At 47.7% G+C, this 15,816-nt stretch overlaps 1 long non-coding RNA gene across 1 annotated transcript; it reads right to left on the bottom strand.

The window, feature by feature from the left end:
- Positions 1 to 6,499: 6,499 nt before the first annotated feature.
- On the bottom strand, positions 6,500 to 10,899 carry LOC139041276 (uncharacterized). The gene is made up of 3 exons (XR_011496116.1): positions 10,607 to 10,899; positions 9,429 to 9,499; positions 6,500 to 7,944 (listed from the first exon to the last, which is right to left on the bottom strand). It is a non-coding gene; the product is annotated as an uncharacterized lncRNA (long non-coding RNA).
- Between the last annotated feature and the right edge of the window lie 4,917 nt (positions 10,900 to 15,816).

Raw genomic sequence — 15,816 nt, 5'->3', positions numbered from 1 at the left:
TGATAATTAGAAGTCAAAGATCTCAGAGCAATCAAGGGGGCATCCCGGGTCTGAAGAAATTAGGGAAGGTTTCCCCTGGGGTTGGGTCATTATCTTTCCCTCTGGAAGACGAGAGATAGGGTGGGGAAGAGCATGGACTATCGAGTCAGACAGAACCAGGTTAGAGCAAACTTTGGAAAGGCGTTTAATGTCCCTGAGCCTCACTTTGAAACGATGATGATAGTATAGTAACGTTTCCGTCTCCACATTATTGAGAGGGTCAAACGAGGGAATTGGGAAACAGCTGGATGTGTTTGGAAACTATTAAGAGCTGCCCAGATGTGAGTTGTTTATTATTTATGTTTGAAACATGGTCTTTAATTGTGGAATGTAATGTTCTCTGTTGGAGGAATTCTAGATATTAGCAAGCAGGTGGAGATGGTATTTGGTGTTTGGATTTGTCTTAAAAATTTTTTTAAAGAGGACCTAGGGAAGGGAGATTCTGCCCTGAGATTACCCCAACCATGATTTAGGAAGGAAAGAGGAACGACCAACTGTATGCCCCACTGAGGTGATGGGGCAAGAAGATCAAGAATCTGGCTGTGAGCCATTGTGTTGCCCCCTGTGCTTGTGTTGTCTTGACTGGGAGAAGGGAGGCTGGAGAGAGAGCAGACTGGATGGAAGCTGGCAGGGACACAGGTAGGAATGGGGGAAAGGGGGAGAAAGAGAAAGAAGAGAGAGGGCAAGACAGACGGCAGGAAGGGAGTTAGCAACAGAAAGGATCAGAGAGAGAAGAGAAGGAAGAAGGAAGAACCTGTGCCCTGTGCTGTTGCCCTAGTCGGTTCTGGGCCTTTCCAACAGCCAGGACTTTTGTGAGTCCACTTTTGCGACTGAAACACTTCTTTCTTCAGGAGCCTTGTGCTTTTGTACGTGTGAAGTGTTTGGATCCAATGCGCTGGTGAAAGAGAAGAGTCCTGCATTGCTGGAAAAATGGACCAGATGTCTTTAAAATCATCTAAATTGTCTCTATTTTTTAAAAAAGTTACTCTTTCCATTGCTGCCAGATCTGAAAGTCCAATTTGCCGGGATAATATATCCGGTGTGGATAAAGATTTCCAAACTTGAAGTGTTGTCGCTTAGCAACCTGGAGGCATGAAGGGCCACTTGGGCTCGGCCGTGGAAGCTTCCCGGCGACCAAGCTTCATGCCACAGCAGGGACGGGCAGCTCACTCAGCCCTTGGGCCGGCTGTCCCTCCCCTTCCAGATTTCCTCCCAGGTATAGAGGCTGATAAAGTGTAAACAGAGGGAGAACAGGAAGGAGGGAGAGCAGGGAGGCGCCCAGAGGAAAGTCCCAGGGTCGTGCCCGTGACTTGTCCTTGGCCCTCTGTGCACATCCACAGAGCTGCTTCTCAAGGGGTGTGGAACGAGAATATGTGTGTTCTTTCAGAAGGCTATTTTTAATGTTAACTTTTTCTTTTAAACTGTCTACATTATCATTATTGTTGTTCTGCCTGCTGTCGTTTAGGAAGAATGCTTTTAGTCCCTCCGTGGTGGGTTGAGCTTTCCTTTCTTTGTCGACCCAGAACCCAGGCAAAAGTTTGGGGCTTCAAGTTTCAGTGGAGAACTGTCCAGCCCTCATGTGTGCTCTGCGGGGGGCTGGGACACGAGGCGTGGACACTGGAGTAGTCCCCCAATGTCCATTCATCTTTCTCTTAGTAATTACTCTGATTTTTGGTCCAGTTTCCATCCTCTTGCCTCTACTCACTTCTTCACTGGCAAAAAGGTGACTCCACACCTAGGGCCTGTGGTCCAGACCTAAGCCAGTGTGCACAGTTGCATCTTTCAGCCGTCGCTTTTGCTTCAGAGACGGGCCTGCGACGTCATTCTGGCTGTTGAGCTACAAGAAGAGGAATTTGCTGGGGTTCGTAGGAGAGCTCTTCCTCATGCAGCTGAAGACATTTCTGGGTTTGGCCCTCTTGTGTTCTGTGTGGATGCTTGCAGCCATTTTGGGGACCATGAGAGGCAGCCTTAGGATGGAACTGATTCTATGAAGGTCGGGGTGAAGAGAGAGGAAACGAATACATAAACGAACAAATTCTTGATGACACAGTGAGGCCACTGAATCAAACTGCTCCTGAAGCCCAGCTTTTCCTTGAATCTCCAGTTATATAAACCGACAATTTTCCATTATCTTTTAAGCCAGTTTGAACTGGATTTTCTGCCCCTTAGAATCAAACATTCCTTATTGATGCAGTAATGTTTGTTGAGCACCTATTCTATGACTGACGCTCTATAAAATGTTTTATGTGTAGTATTCTCGCCGATCCCCATAGTAACCCGGCAGGGAAGGCATAACAACCCCATTTTTCAGCTGAGAAGAACTCCAGTTCTAAGACTGAAGTGGTTTGTGGCAGAGCGGGAGTTTTGACTGAGGGCAGGCTGACTCCTGAGCTCAGGCTCGTCCCCATGCTCAGACTCTCAGCCGGCAGCAGAGAGCTGCTCTGAACAGAGATGGAGTGAGAGCTGAGGGTGAGGGCAAGTCTGGGCTCGGAGCTGACGGGCCTGACGCAGGCCAAGACGAGGGCCCTGAGTGGAATCTGCAGCGGGTTCAGACGACCGGGCTTGTTCGGGGTCCTCAGGTGGCAAGCTGTCCTCTTACACCACGTGGCCCCCTCCAGGCCAGGCCACGGCTTGCTTTAAATGCCAGCGCCCTGGACACCGTGAAGTATAACCGCTTAATGACAATTACTCATCCCTATAAACATTTGCAAAGGCTTGTGAAATTTTATTTTATTGACTCATGTTTCCTAATTTAGTGTCTTCCTTTCAATCGCCCTATTCCAAGTTAAGACAAATCAGCAAATCACTGGGATGACCAGACCTTTGGGACGTGACAATGCTAGTTAACGCTCATGGAATATTTACTCTGTGCCAGGGTCTCGTCTAAGTACCTTCCTGGGCAGCTCATATGTTGGGAGGTAGTATATTGTCACTCCCCGCCCCCTTGCAAACATGACATGGAGGCTCAGAGAGGTTAAATAGCTGACCTAAGGTCACACAGCTACATCCTGTGCTCTCAACTGCTTGCTGTATTGCCTTTTCATATGGACAAGGTTCTTGGCAAACAGGATGTAACAGGTCCAGTGATGGGCTGGGCATGCCTGCCTCATTACCATCCAGTGTGGAAATGAACTGAGTGTGGCTATGAAATAGTGAGGCTAATTTTACAAAACACGACACACCTTATTGTGCATATTACTGCCATACTTTTTAAAGTTATCTTCCACTCAAACCCTCACTTTTGAAAGAAAGAAAACCAGGAAAGACTATGTAAATCTTCGAGACAGAAAAATGATGAGAAGAGACTAACACTGCCAAACACTAAATATACTGCTGAGTAGTAATAATTAAAACAGCATGGTTCTGTGATTGAAAATAGACAGCTAGACCAGTGGAAAATACCAGAAAGCTCCTCACTGCTATTATCTGGTATGTAATAGAAGTGGTATTTCATATGTGGAGGGTTGGGCAAAAGGTGGTACTCAGAACATATTAATTTGGATTCTATCTTTCTATCATAAAGCACATTAAATTCTGGATAGATTAGAAAATAAAATATAAAAACTGAGCCCACAGAATGTCTAAGGGCAAATTTAGGATCACAATTCGGGAAGGTTTTCCTAAATATTGCATCCACAGCAGAAACCATAGAGAAATTTATAGATTTCACTATGCAAAAATTAAATATTTCTGTATAGCAAATATACCATAGAATATACAAAAAGTTCATAACCTTAATATATAAAGAACTCTTATAAAACCAGTAAGATAAACTGGTGAACAGAAAAATATGAAAAAATGTCAGGCCACTTTCATAAATTGTTAATGGAAGTGTAAACACATGAGGAAACACAATGTAGCAAAATATGTCCAACCCAGCGAGTCCCCTTCCATAAATTATCTTAAGAGAAGGATGGGACAAACACGTGAAGGATGATCATCACAATGTTATTCATGATAATTAAAAAATTGAAATTAAGCTAGCTGTCTGAAGAGAGAATAGGTTCAATAAAGGATGGTATCTATGCATTCAAAGAACATTTAACAGTGATGAATAAGGGCGGCATAGATGTATATTTAGTGACATGGACACGTTCTTGATCTGTGGTTAAGTGGAAAAAGGAAGTTCCCCACATGCATTGGAATATGATCCTGTTTGTGTGTGTGAGCCTCTTCTTCTAGGCATAAAAATGCCTGGCAAGCTATTCGCCTAAAAGATAAATATATTTGTTTTGCTATATACAACATATATATCGTTCTCTGTGTTTTCCAATATTCCAATATATGTTTCTACGTGATAAACTTAAATATTAGCAGATTATTTTGTATGTACCAAATATTACATAATAAAAACCAAACAGAAACTGAAGATGTGCCTATAAACACCAAGACCATTTTTTCCCTTTTTTGGCTGAGCGGCCACTGAATTGGCCAGTAGGTTGCAAGAAAGTGCACGGGCGTGGGAACCCCCCCGACGTGGGTAGAAATCTCAGCTGTTCTGGACGAGTTGTCAGATTCTGGGCACACCCCCCACCTCCCTGAGACTCCGCGTGCTCGCCTGCGAAGTGAGAAGAATGTTTACCTCGCAGGATTATGGTGAAGAACACGGTGACGCGATAAAGCTCCCTGCTCGGTGACTGGCACATAGACGCGTCTGAATAAATGGCAACAAACATCATCCTCCTTTAACGCTCGGCTTGAGTGCCTGTCCGATGTCGTCACCACCCACCCCAGACAGCTCCTTCTGTGCTGGCAGAGCTCCCATAGCGCTCGATGGACGCCTGCCATTGCTCCCTCGCTCTGACCCCTAGATGTGAGCTCCTAGAAGCCAGGGATCAAGTGGGCCCGTGTCTGGGTTCTAAGAACCTGGCTCAGTGCTTGGCACATAGTCGGGACACATGAAATATTTGTCAAATGAATAAAGGAATGAATGAAAAACAATGACGGTCGATGACAGCAATGTGGAAATAAGTCAACATTTCCCTCAGGGAACAATTTTAGAGGCCTAACACTCACTGGTATAAAAACACTTTGTTTTTAAACTACCTGAACATTATTTTGGAATCCCATTTCATAATATAATAAGATTTCAAAAAAAGGGATTATATAATAAGATATAAGATATAACAATAGAAATTGCAAATATTTATTGAGTACTTGACTGAGTGCATGGCACTATATATATAAAATTTCTATAATATATGTATAATTTCACGTATTCCTCTCAAAAGATAAACAGAGAGGAAGCTGATGGTAGGAGAGCATAAGTCACTTGCCTCGGTATCTAGAAGTGGCAGAAATAGGATTTGAATCCAAGTCTTTCTGGTGGATTCGAGATCCTTAACCATGGGCTCTTAACCGTGGCCCTCTCCGAATGACATTTTAAAGGCTTTATTGAGAAGAATGAAGAAAGCTCCCTTCAGCTGGATCAGTGGACGTCAACAGCGCTGTAGAGAGGCCTACAGCGGCGGAAGATGAGCAAGAAGAAGTGTGTTGGGCTAAGAGGTAAGAGGAGGCAAGAATGATGGGCGGGAGGAGGCAGAGATGACAGGGAGAAACAAGACAGCAAGACGGGACACTAGACAGAGTCGGGGAAGCTCCACTGACTGCTGCGGCCTGCCGTTTTGGGAAGCATCATTTTTATTATTTGGACAAAATTGTGAAGCAGGTGATTCTTATGGCATAATCAGGCAGGCACGAAAGGCATGCAAATAGAATTTTGTTTTGTGTTACAGTTGAATAAGATCAACTGTTATTGGACTAAGTATATTGATTTGGTGTCGCGCTAAAGCAAATCCACCGTCCAGGGCAGTCTTGGCAGTAGGGAGAGGTCTGTCACCTCCCTCCCCGCAGCCCGGACCTTCCCCCACCCCCAAGCCTTTTCGGTGTTCTGTTTCTGCTAATCCTTGCTAAGAAGTAACTGGTGAGCAAGAGGTTAGCTGATGGGGTCTCAAGGTGTGACCTTTCCCAGGGGCATTTGCATGTTAATAGAGGACACTGGGAACCCAGGAACAGCCTCCAGGTCTCAAATGAAAGAAGTCCTGAAGGTGGATGAGAGGGGTGGGCCAGGCCCCCAGGGGCCCTGCTGTGCCTCCACGTTGATTCCGCCTGTGTGGATGGCCGCTGGTCTGGGCTTCCCTCCAGCTGCTTTGACAAAGAAGTGGTTTGGAGAAGAACAAAGCGATTGTGTTTATCCTCGGGCAAGTGCGCCATTGCCAGGGCTGTGTGCTCAGTGCCCAGCTCAGAGTCTGGACCCAGTAGGCTTTGCTTAATGGTTGTTCATTGAATGAATGAAGAATGGCCTTCCCACCGCCTCCCCACACACACACCTTTAGCCCTATTGCTCATGAATCCTTTAGGCCCAAGATCCCAGGCCTAAGACCTGGACAATGTCTTTCTAGTTATAAGAACATCGCAGAGAAGAAATTTCTACCATTCGCATTTTATTATTTTTCCTCCATATAACTAGAAAACCTCAAAACTTGTGCTGAATTGCATGACCTCACTGACCATGTTTCGTGTTCCTCGTTGAACTGTGGTTGAAGCCATCTCCCTCTTAACTCCGGCCAAACTACAGGAAAGAAAATGCCCACGTGGACATGTTCTCAGGTGCTCGCGCATTTCAAGGTCCTAGGGAAGGAAGGGGGTGGGGGGCGGGGAGGGAGCAAGGAGGACAAGACTACTTTTCTGTTTGGCTGAATTCATCAAAAATGACCAAACCCCATACCGAACATTCATCACTAATTAAATCCTAGCACCATAATTCAGAGAAAACAATTACAGCATTTAGAATTTTTAAAGGAACTATTATTGCTGCCTTGGCCCTTTTAAAAATTATGCTCCCCAAAGGACAAAATGTGATCCATTAATATGTATGTATTATTACTTTTTTTGTAAGAGGAAGATTGCTGATGCCTGTGAATATGGAAGCATTTATCGGTTGCAGACAGCCGCTGAGTTGACTTGCAGTTTTAAGTGCAGTATTTTCTAGAATCTAAAAGGCTATAACATTAATTACCTTTTTGCCTTTAGTTGGTGGCCTGCTATTTTCTGTCTTGTGTTCTCTTCTCTTACCTGGCCACACGGGTAACTGGTTATCGAGTGAAGGGGCTGGTCAGACCCAGGAGGGGTAGAAACCATTTTCAGGTCATCGTACAATAAGTCATTCAATGGAGCGCAATTCCTCCCGTTTACCACTGGTGCCCAGAATGAGTGGTTGATTTTCATTTTTCAGTTGAGGTTCCCCTGTGTGTTGGCTCCCATGCTCATCCCTGAGCAAAAGGCGTTCTGAATTTCTACGTCAAATCCGTGATCCTTCCATGTCGAGTGTCCCCAGCTAAACTGGGATCTGATACTTTTTTCTCTTTCATTGTATCCTTCTTTGTCCTGATAATTTAACAGAGTTACTGAGAAGTGTGTTAACTGAGTCTGGCAGCAAGGATCACAGTTGGCCTTTGTTAAGACGTACTGTGTGCTTGACTTGTGCGTGTGTGTGTGTGAGTGTGTGTGCGCTGGTGCATACATGCACGTATGCATGTATGTGTGTGTATATACATATAGAAAAGCACAGCTCAGACATTTCCATTCAGCTCCCTGATCAGTCCATTGTCACATGCATTTGGCATTCATTATCCGCGAGCCTCAGGCGCCTCTGGTCCTGTGCCCTGGCTCACAGTGATTCGGTTTATAGAGATCATATGGCAGGAAAGCAGACCTTGAAAGACAGAGCTCTGAGAAGCACATTTGATGAATTTCCTATGATTGGAGTCTGGGTTTATTCTTCTCTGCGGCGGGGCAGACACCCCAGAGCACCCGGCCGGCGGCCTGGGAGCCCAGCGAGGAGTGGAGGCCGTGACAATAAGCACACTGTTTTTTTCTTCACACGTCTCGGGTTGCATTTCCTATCTGGGAAAAAAAGAAAAGGAAGGCTTGTAAAGGATCCAGAATCTGGGCAGGAAACCACACAGAGTGAAGGTTGCCATTGTCATTAGCAATTAATGTAACCGCCAGGGCTGGAGGAGGAAGCCCTGCCAGGCGGCGCGGAGGGGGCCGTCCCCTGGTCACCAGCCGGGGCTGGCTGGAGGAGTGGGCAGGACGTCTCCACCGGCTCTCCTGAGAGATCCCACAGTGCTAATTTTGTTTATTGTAAAACAAGGTGCCCGGGACTTGCTAAGTTATAAAATGTCTCTGCCGCCCATTGTTACTTTCTGTGGCTCCATGTCCAATTCGTTAGTCCCCTAGATAAGTGGTTTTATTTTTGTCTTAGTCTGTTGAGGCTCATTTCTTTCACAGGATTTCCTGAGTGCCTTCTCTGTGCCGAGGCCTTGGGCACGGGGCTGGAGGCTGATGCTCCTTGAGACCCGTGCTGAGTGTGTGTGTCCAGGCAGGCGCAGGGCTGTGCGTTCTCCACCCATCACCTCAGTTAGGCATCAGTACAACTCTACGAGCTAGATTTTCTCCTCACCCCATTTTACGGGTGGCATGGCTGAGGCCCAGGGAGATTAATGAACTTGCTCCAGATCATAAAACCCATACATGGGCTGGCTGGGATTTGAACCCAGGCGAACTTGTCTCTTCAAACCTCTGCTCCTAATCCTTGTTTTATGCCCTGGAGAAGCCAACAGTCTAGGGGCAGGGGAAAGGGTGTTCCTGCAAGTCAATCAATGATTAAATGACAAGGTGATGTGGGCTCTGATGAGGGTAAGCATAAGGTCTCTGGGAATCCAGAGAAGAGACACCTAATCTAGCCTGGGGAGGCACTCCAGGAAGGCTGCCTGGAGGAGGGGAGTCTGACATTCCTCCTGTGCTCTCTTGTGTCCCAATGGTATGTTGGCCAAACTAGTCAGTCTGGAAGGGATCATTAAGGTATTTGTATCTCTGTGCCGCTCACTATGTAGGTGTTGGAATGTTCTGCAGACCTGTCCGGTCCCTGAAGATGTCTGCTTCTTATGTCCTACTCAGCAAGGTCCCAATTGGCTTGATAAGAGCTGGGCTGGCCGGCATTTCTTCTACATTTTAGATGGATTCAAACCTCTCTCCTCCTCTTCTTCCCCTCCCTGCTTTGTCTGTCTTCCTCTTCCTCCCTCCCCTCTCTTCCCCCACTCTCTTTCTCTTTCTTTCTGGTAGTTTAAAAAATGCCACTTTTCATTAATGTGACCAAAATGTCATCAAGTAGTTTAATGCTCTTTAATGTCCTTGTATCGTTTACGTTTTGCGAACAGTGTGGAAATGAATCCCATCTGTGGGTTCAAGAACATCAAAAAATTTGGACAGGCTGTTTAGACGTGCTCCTTCACATTGCATTAGCGTGTACAATGTCAGCGGCCGAGCCCAGCGCGCCGGCCGGCCTCAGCCCGCCCTCCCCAGCCTGGGAGGGACAGACCACTTACCTCAGGAACTCAGTCAGTCCTGGGGATGGGGTCTGGAAGGCTGCCCAGAGGCCCCAGGAAAAGTGTGAAGCCTAAATAAAAAATGAGAAATGATTCAGGAAAATCTCTCTCTTCCTTTCTGGTGCCAAGACACCCCAACAATAGCTTTTTCATCACTGGGGTGAGAGGCTGGTTATAATGCGGTCTGACTTCTTCAAAAGTAATTAGCCTGCCTCTCTCTCTCTCTCTCTCTCTCTCTCTCTCTCTCTCTCTCCTCTCCCCCTGCCCACCCTAGTTCCCCAGGGAAGAAAGCTCAGGGGCCAAAATTAAGCTGACAGTTTGTAAGGAGGTGGCTATAAACCAAAAATGACTGGCCAGTGTCAAGTTCAGAGCCAGAAGAGCTCATAAGAGAGGCGGTCTCTGTGGGCTCGCATCAGCAGGGTGGCGAGTGCAGGACTACCCTTTCGCTGTAGCATCGCTCCCCTTGAATTCTGGCGGCTCTACTTTCTAGAAATACGGTCTTGAACGAGTGAACCGCTGTGTCTCAGTCTCCTTACCTGCAAGGTGAGGATACTGATGATATCAATGAGTTAAATGAGCTCGAGGGTGTGAAGTGGGCAGAGGAGTGTCCGCCACAGGAAGTCCTCAGCAGAGGGCACTGGTGTCGCTTTGTGGCCCGGCTCCTGCCACCTCACGGCACCTACACTGAGCCCCTCCAGGGGCTGCCAGGTGGACTCAGCCCCTTCCTCCCTCCCAGCTGGGCTGTCCCGAACACTCAACTTCCCCTCCCCTGCAGGGACGGTGGTGAGGGGAGGGACGAGGGACCTTGACTCCAAAATATCCTGGCCTTTTTTTCCAGCTCTCTGGAAACCCCTCATTCTAATGTGCTCCCTGGAAAGAAAGATGTGGCTTTTTATTTCAGGAAAAAAAAAAAAAAACACAAAAGCTTCTATTCTTCCCCAGACATGGGGATCCGCAAGAGTGGATTTTTAGCTGTTAATCATTACATCTCGGTGAATAACAATCCACTTCTCTGAAGGCTCTGGGTCCCCAGCCGGTACTGTAACCTCCCCTGCTCTTGCGAATGTCCTTTAATTCTAAATACAAACGTCAGCACATAACTTCTGATGGTTATTTCACAGTGTTTAACACAAGGCCATTCTGTCTTACCTTCTAAGTTAAACAAACAAACACATTACCTTAATGCAATTTCCAGAAGGACAGTTTGCTTCTAGGCTCTCCATTGGATGTGCTCTGTAAGACGTGTGCCGTCAACCTGGGGGTTATTTATGTTAAGACAGTTGGGCCAAGGCCAATGAGTTCTGTGTGGAGGTCCCTGGAGACTTGTGAGCGCAGCTTAGTGAGGCCACTGCTGCAGCCTTTGTGCTCAGCTGGATGGGAAGGACACCAGATTCTGAAGACCAGCAGGCCTGGCTGTAAGATCTAATCATCTCCAACTTGCTGTGTGACCTTGGGCAAGCCACGCAGTCTCACCCAGCCAGAATTTTTCTGTCAGTGTAAAATGATGCTGGTCAGTGTCTGTGTTGTGCCTCTAAGTGTCACGGAGACGTTATGTGCTCACAGGCTCCAGTTAAGAAGGCTGTTCCTGACCACCTGACTGGGTTCAATGCTCGAGTCTTCCTTGAGCCATCTACTTTCCATTGGAACGCTCATAGCACTGTTGTGGGCCTGTGGTATAGTACCACGGCTAAGAGCATAGACTCAGGAGCCAAGCTACATGGGTTTGACTTCTGGCTCTGTCGCTTGTTGGCTGGTGACCCTGGATAAGTCACCCAACTTCCAAGGCTAATAACAGTATCTGTCTCAAAGGACTGTTGTAAGGATTAATTGAGCGTAGCGCCTGACACAGCAAATGCTCTGTATAATAAGTACGTCGACTGTTATTCTCTCTTCAATTATTTAATCTCTCTCTTTAGTACTACACCGAGAGTTCTCTGAGGAGAACCATGTCTGCTTTTGCTGCCATAGCCCACCAGTGAGCACAGGGTCTGGGAGACTCATTATTATTTGTTGAACTGTATGGACGTGAAACAAATGATGTAAAAAGGCTTTGTAAACCACCATGCAAGAAATTTTTTCCTATTAGCTCTGGAGGGAGTTTATTAGATGAGATATCTCCAGGGCTCTCAGAATTGCTGCTGCTGTTCAACTTAACAAATTTTTTTTTTCTCCCCAAATCCTCCCAGTGCATAGTTGTGTATTCTAGTTGTGGGTCCTTCTAACTGTGGCATGTGAGACACTGCCTCAACGTGGCCTGACGAGCGGTGCCATGTCCGCGCCCAGGATCCGAACCTTGGGCCACCGAAGCAGAGCGTGAGAACTTAACCACTCGGCCACGGGGCCGGCCCCTGAACGTAACAAATTTTGATCAGTTGACTAGTCGGTTTATGAATTATCTCTGTTGTTAGTCTTCTCCACATTTAGTTCTTTTCTTCCTGGTTTGTGCTGAGTGGGTCTGTAAGAAAAAGCCTTTGGGTTTGCTGACAGATTTGACTCAGCCAACGTTTACCGAGTGGCCCCTACAGGGCGACCCCAGGCGGAGAAAGGTTGCCGATGGGAGGCAGAGGGAGACTCGTTTCCAAGCTCCTAGTCTAAGCAGGGGAGGAAGGTGTATGACTCCAGGCCCGGCCTTGTGTAGCATCCTATGCCCCTGGCCACAGCGACAAATGAAGGCCTGACCCAACCTGGGTCAAAGTCCTCCCCAGGATTTTCTCGATGGTGACTGAGAGGCACGCTCTCTTTCCTTTGGGGTTGAATGGTGGTCAAAGGTAAGCCTGGGCGCGTCTGGAGGCCAGGCTTACTCTTTCCATGCGGCCTGGAGGGAGCCCTGCTGACATAGCAAAGGAGGAAGGCAACCCACACAGTAAAGTGGGGGGAGCGAGAGAGAGCTTTGGGGTTCTCTGATAACACAGCAAAGGCAGCCTACTCAACAAATCTAAGCTGTAGCTTCCCTCCAGCTCTTTACGATGCCACATGCCATGGCCTGGGATTCCCACCCGTTGGAAACCTTGAGGAATGAGTTAAAGAATTCCAAAGGCATGGAATGTGCAGGCATCTTCAGCAGGGCGCTGTCTGTGTCTGTCTGGTTGTTGACATCCTGGTCCCTAATGAGGCCATTTGAACATCTGCAACATATCTGCCAAGAGCCAGTTAAGTGGAAGCGACATTAGTCACTGTTAGCACAGTGTCCCTTCCGCTTTCTTCCTTGGATCTGTGCTTTGGGGACACTCCAACACAGTCAGAGTTTCTTAGGGCCCAGACCTCAAAGCGGGGGCTAGAGTCACCAGCAGCCCCCTGTCAAAATGTGCAGCATTTACTTGCTGGCGCCCAAGCTTTGTGACACTGGAGACCTCTTTCAGCGGTCCCTCCCATTGGGTTCAGACAGACGAAGTCTTCAAACATAAAGCACTGAGTGAGTCATAATGTCCTCCTCCCCCCATTTCCTATTAGTCCACCTGCAAACAGAGTCCTGACCGGCTATCACTAACAAGGCAGAATTGACATAACTTCAGACCAAAGAAGTTTTAGGTAGGTGAGGTGGGCTGAACTGTGCTAAGAGAAGGGTTTCCAGTAAGTCTTTTATTTTATTTTTAAAATGAGCAATTATTGTCAGACCTTTGAAATCAATGAAAGAGCCCAGAAATCCCCACCTTTGAGCACTTTAAAATCTGCGATCAAAGACTGCCTCATGCGCCGCCCTGAGTGCTCACTTTGGTTCGTTGGTATCTGTGGGTGGGGGGTCTGAGGGGCAGGACAGTGTGCACACTCCCTGTGTGCGGGCCTGGGCCGGGGGCCTTGGAGTCTTAATGCCTTTACTCGTCCCCAAGTCCTGCGGGAGAACCAGAGGGAGTCCCCAAAGGGCTAAGCTTTGGGATTCTTAGGGTAGCTCTTAGCTCCTGGGGATGAGGTACCAAGGGAGGCTGAGAGCCCCAAAGACAGCCCTATTGACCTCAAAAAGAGCCCAGTGCCCGCCCTGACCAGACTCGGTACTCAGCAGGAGCCAGGGCGTAGCTGCTCTGAAAGGAATAGCTTGGCCTCCCCTCCCAGGTTGTGTGTATGTGTGTGTGCACCAAGGAGCTGGCTTCCTCATAAATACGGCTTTCCTGGGGGTTTTTGCTATTTCCATCAACACAAGTAACCAGGCAACTCTGCTGTGACTTAATGGAAATTAATGCTGGAAGGGATCATAAATCATTTCAGAGATGAAGTACTGGAGGTCACACATCAAGCAGGGGAAAGTCAGCATTCCTCTCAGAGCCTGTGTTCTCACAACTTCACAGAGGGGCAGGGCCAGTTGGGCCCACAGAGACTCATTGTACAGATGGGTAAACTGAGGCTCAGAGAGGGTATGCCCTTGCCCAGCATTACAATTAATTAGTAAGAGAACCAGAGATAGAACCCAGATCTCCTACTCTAATTCCAGTGCACCTAAAAGATTTCAGTGACCATCAGAGGTGATTGGAAAATTGGAGGCTCATTCATTCATTCAACCAACCAAGTTTCATTCCTCATTGTGAACAACTTCAAGGACCTGCGTTAGTTGTACGCTTGTTATTTACCACAGGTCTGTCTTGGCTCAGCTAAGCAGACAATCCTTGTAATTTTTGAGTTCATCACTTAGAGTTGGAAAAAGGTTATCTTTATATACATATTTTTCATGTCTTAAGCCAGAGATTGTAAACTGGCAACCTGCTCATAAGGATTTTGTTTGGCCCACAAAGTGTTTTAAAAATAGGAAAAAATTGTACTTGGTCACCAATTTTAGAGATCAGATTTCTTATTAAAAGAAAAGAAAGAAAGAAATGAGGACACTTTGTGCCCAAGCCTCCTTCAGCCATGTCTCATTGGCTCGAATTGTGTCCCAGCCTGAGGCCCAGCCCAGGCGCCTGTCAGGGACCCAGGCTGCCCTCGCCTGGTCTCCGCGCTCCTGGACCCGCTGGCTGCCTCCTCACGTCTCCACCTGGCTGTGGAGCGGGCACCTCGGACTGAGCACATGGGACCAGGCCCTTGGGCTCCCACATCGGGAGGCCGCTCCAGTTCTCAGTTTGCGGGCTCTGCCTGACTCGGTAGTGCTGGCCCTGAACGTTGGAGTTCACCGTCACTCCTCCTTCTCTCACTCTCCACACCAAGTCCCTCAGCAAACCCTTCTGCCTCCTCATTCAAAATAGTTCCCACGTCGACCCAGTTATCACCCTCCTGGCCACCATCCCGGTTCAGCGGCTCACTGGTCACCTGCTTCCCTTCTTGCCGCCCTGGCGTTGGCTTTCTGCGCGTTGTATCCTCTGAAAACGGAAATCAGATCGAGTTTCCCCCTCTGTGAAGAGCCCCCAGTGATTTCCCATCCCATTTAGAACAAAATCCAAAGTCTTTTCCGTAATGCGGCCCCTGCTCACGACACTCCAGCCGCAGTGGCCTCCTGGCTGGCCTCAGCACGAAGGTTATCCCTGTCGTGGGGCCTTTGCACACTTTGCACATTCTGTTCCCTCTGACTGGAGTGCTTTCCTCCAGAGATTCACAAAGCTGGTGCCCCTCCTTCATTCCTGTCTGCTCAAATATCACCTTCCCTGTCTCCCTATCTGAAACAGCAAGGCTATTTGTGTTCATCCCTTTATCGGGCTTTATTTTCTTCATAAGGCTGTTACTGCTTGGCCTGACATTGTATTTTTATTGTGTAATATACAGTTGTGTGTTTATTTCCTATCACCCTATTTAGAATTAAGGCTTCATGAAGGCAAAGAGTGTATCTGATTTTTTTGTGACTTTATCTTCAGTGCCTGGAACAACGCTCAACACATAACAGGTACTCAATAATGTCTGTTGACTGAATGAATGAATGATGAATGAATGAATGAATGATTGGCTTAGACCCAGGAGGATCCACCCCTTGAGGATGGGGATGGACCAATCTGGTCTAGAGGAGGGTGCATATAAGAGCGAAAGTGGATTCTGCTAGCCCAGGAGGAAGGGAAATGGATGTTGAGCGCTGACCAACAGCGTCTTCCTGCATCAAGCTTGTCCAGTTTCTATTGTTACAGAGTTGCTGAACACTTTTGGGTCAGCTCAGTGTGTCCCACTCTGTTTTGTTTAAGCAAAGCAGCCAGCCAGAGGGTGTGTCCTGGCTCTGTGGGGCTTGGCCAGGGTGGGAGCACAGGGTGTCTACCCTCCAGGGCCACAGCAAAGCCAAGAAATGAATTGTGACTTCCTGGGGCAGCGGGAACTCAGGGCTGGGCTCCATTTGTTATCTCCCCTGGTGACAGGCCGGTCCCCAGTGATGTCATCTGAGCATCTGCAGGCACCTCTGCCAGCATCCCACTAACTGGAAATGACATCAGCTACCAGCAAAGTGACGGGCGCCCGGCAGACACGTCCTGCTGATCCCCCGTCTGGA

Source organism: Equus asinus, chromosome 20 (genome assembly GCF_041296235.1).
Source record: "Equus asinus isolate D_3611 breed Donkey chromosome 20, EquAss-T2T_v2, whole genome shotgun sequence".
NCBI lineage: Eukaryota > Metazoa > Chordata > Mammalia > Perissodactyla > Equidae > Equus > Equus asinus.
The sequence above is the reverse complement of the archived record's forward strand: the minus strand, read 5'-3'. Positions and strand labels throughout refer to the sequence as shown.